Genomic DNA, 4,044 nt, shown 5'->3' with positions numbered 1-4,044 from the left:
TTTGTTTGTTTGTTTGTTTACCCAACACATTATTCACACGCTAATAAATTTTTTAAAATGAATTTTAATTGATGAAACAAAATGGTCGTCATCATTCATTGTTTTCCTAACAATAACAAAACGAATCGTTTTTCGTGTCGCAGATTTTTTTTTTAATTAATTAACCGTAATTATAATCATATTCAAAATGCTAATTTTTTTTTTTTTATTGTTTTTCCTCACTTTCCTATAGAAATAATAATAATAATAATAATAATAATGATGATAATAATAACGGTAGGTTTCGACCTCAGGTTTAAAAAATTAAATCAAATTTTTTTTTTTAATTATTCACACATCTCTTAAAAAAAAAAATAATAATTTTTTGATTTGATTTGGGTGGAAAAAATTATTAAGTAATAAATTACACTTTCGCATCATACGCACGTGGAGAAGAAGGAAAAGGCGGGGAGGGGGTAATAAAATAAAAATCGAGCCAAGAATTTTTTTTTTAAGTGGAGGAAAATTCGAACTGATGGTGATCGAATTGGATCATTAACGACATCAAGTTTTGATTTTTTTCTTCTTTTTTTTTCAATTATTACCAAAATCAATAGTTCATTATAAAGTGATAAAAATTAACCTTTGACCTTTTAAAAATCAAAATTCTGGAGCTTATTTTGGAATGATAATAATTTTCCAAATTAAAAAATTTTTTATGACAGTAATTCATTTAAAGCTCTACAAGAAAGATAAATCTTTCATTCAACGAGTTTTAAATTTCACGTCAAAATTTTGAAATTGAAGTAAATTTTTTTTGTGCGTTTTCACACGTCGTGACGTAATTAATAAACTCTTGTATTTGATTTTTTCCGACAATTTAAAAAAAAAAAAATTATTAATAACGACCCCCCTTCCACCCCCTCCCCCGAAAAAAAAAGGAGGAAGAGTAATAAATCACGACGACAATTAACTCTGCATGACAAAACGGTAATTTTATGTAATTAATAATAAAAAAAAAAACGTAATACGAAAAGGGGGGGGGGTAAAAAATGTTGTTGTTTGTTTATTGATTACCTCTTTTTTTTTTAAAAAAAAATTAAATTAAAATTACGTAACAATAATTAATAAAAATAATTACAATTAATTTAAATAATTAAATAATGTTTGAAAGAAAAGAAAAAAAGTTGGTTTGATTGAAATTATTTAAAGTATGGCTGTGAGGGTAATAAAAACAATTTTTTTGTTCTCGTCCGTAAGAAACAAACAAACAAACAAACGAACAAACACTCTTTTATTTTACCGCTTTTTTACGATTAATAAATATAATTAAAAATAATTACTATTTATTTAAATTTCTATTTTTTTTTATTTAATTGTTTTAATTTCATGAAAAAATAATAATAATAATTACACTGTTTGTTATTGTTTGTTCCGAAAAACCATAATTACAAATAACAAAAAAGGGAGGGAGGGAAGGAGGGGGGTTTGTTTGCACCATTCAGTGACGTCGGTTGCAATTTTTTGAAATTTTGTTTAAATTGTTTTTTAATAACGACGGAGGAAAAATAAAAAAAATTTTCTTTTTTTTCTTTTCGAAGAAAAACCGGGGAAAATTTCGTTAAAAAAAATTATTCAAGTGCACATAATGTGACAAATTAAGCGTCATTCAAAAAGCAAAAATTTTTTATAAAAAAAAAAAAAAACGCGTAGTAATAAAGGTTGTTACGAACAATAAAAATCCCCCCCCCCCGCAATTTTTTTTGTTTACTCTCGAATAAAAATTTACCGATTAAAATAAATTCAATTACGTCAATACTGTGATGACGGAGATGTTTATTATCATTATTTAAACACCTGCAAAACAATCAATCAATCGATACCTAAAAATAAATTTTTTTTTTCCTTTTAAATACTTGCAAATTTAACATTTTTGAGCCTCGAACAAAAGACACACACAAAAAAAAAAAAATTTTTTCGAATGCCGAAATAACGTTAATTAAATTTTTATTGTTACGTGCGTGTGTGTGTGTGTGTGTGGTGGCCTTAATACGATTAATTTCACATGACACACAGGTAGGATTGTTTTTAAATATTATCATTATTATTTTGTGTATATCATCACGAGAGATTGCAAAAATTATTATGTGAAAAATTTCATACCGAAAAAATTTGTTTTAGTTACAGTTAAAGAAAATAAATATGTCGGCGGGATGAGAAAAAAAATATGAAATGAAAACAATCAGTATTGATTTTTTTCCTCAATTTCTCACTTTATTAAATACTCCCCGCGATACAGGAATTACGTCACTCATTCATTCATTCATTCATTCATTGATTATTGATCAGAAAATCTAGGGCATTATTCTCATAAACTATTTGTTTGTCAACAAAGTTTTTTTTTTTTTAATTACGTAATCGGTCACTTGTCAATTTTTTTTTTTTTTTTTTAATTTAATTAATATTATTTGTGAAATTAAAACTGGCAAATTTATTGTAAATTTCTTTGTTTTTTTTTTTTTTATAAATTAAAAAATTTAGTTTTTTATAAAAATTGGCGTTAACTTCATTACATTCCTTCAATTTTTTTAAAACTCACAGAAAATTTTAATAATTATAAACATTTCGATAGATGCTAGTAAACATCACGTGGAATGATATTAAAACCAATACCGCTTATATTTAACTTATACACACACACATTTTCTTATTAAAAAAAAAAACGATGAAAATTTTTTTGAACGCGGTCATAATGTTATTCGCACGTAGATTCGATAATCGAAATAATTTTTTTTTTTTTTTTAATCGCGTTATACGGAATCGACATTAAAAATTATTATCATTATCATTATTATTATTATTATTATTATTATTATTATTATTATTATTATTATTATTATTATTATTATTATTATTATTAAGGTCATTAATTTATTTATTTATAACAAAATCGCCACACGATTATTTTCAAATTAAAAATTCGATTTTGCGAATCGATAAAATGTTTTTTTGTTCAATATCGTCATGTTGCTTCATTCAAATATTATTATTTTGTTCACTTTCTCTATGATTTTCGAGTTATCAAAATTGATAAAAGACCTTGTGTTCAAATGATAAGCTTTTCCCTTTTTCCTTTTTTTTTTTTTTTTGAAAATAAAATTAATATAATAATAATAAGATCAAAGTATAAAATAATTATAAATGTGTTTTGCTGCCATCGAAACTTTTTAAAAAAAGTCACGGTGACTGACTGACTGGCTGGGTGACCGCCATTTTGAATATCCAACTTTTTGAAAATTCGTTTAAACTTTTCTAAATTGGTCAATACTTTTTTTTTAAAGTTAGCCAGTTACTTTTACAATAATGGAAAATTCGTTTGTTGAAATTATCTCTTTTTAACTTTCATATCCGGTTGAAAAAAATAAAAATAAATAAATAAATAAATAAAACTTTTTTACCTTAATTTAAAAAAAAAAAAAAAAAATTTCCCAATCTTATTTTTAACAAATATCCATTTTAGAATCTAATTTTTACATCTGATGAACTTTTTTTTTCGACAAGTCCTCCCATGTGACTATCACGTTTTTTTTTAATAATTTTTTCTCGGTTTGTTTTTTTTTTGTTAAATAAATATGGATGAAAATAAACGTGGAAATAAATAAGTAAAAAAAAAAAAAAAAAGGAAGAAAAAGATGATGATGAAAATTGACGAGCCGAAAAATACAAACTCATAAAAAGTTTTTTTTTTTAAATTGTAAAACATTATGTAGCAGTAGTAGTAATACAAAAAGGAAAAAAGAAAAAAGGAAATTTCTCAAAGGTTTTGAAACGTTAAGAAAAAAGTTTTTTAAAAAAGTTTTTTTTTTTTTTTAGGGTGTTTTGAAGGTTTTAAAAGTTTATATAAATTAGAATTTCTCGAATGAACATCATCGTCTCTCCCCCCCTCTCTCTCTCTCTCTCATTATTCATTTTAAAAACTTGTTTGTCGGATGTGCAAAATTTATATTGAAAAAATTTAAAAAAAAAAAAAAATGATATCTTTATGTTCTAAATTTTAAAAACTAT

This window comes from Pediculus humanus, genomic scaffold (assembly GCF_000006295.1).
Source record: "Pediculus humanus corporis 1103172108179 genomic scaffold, whole genome shotgun sequence".
In the NCBI taxonomy this organism is placed as follows: Eukaryota; Metazoa; Arthropoda; class Insecta; order Psocodea; family Pediculidae; genus Pediculus; species Pediculus humanus.
Note: the sequence above shows the minus strand (reverse complement) of the source record.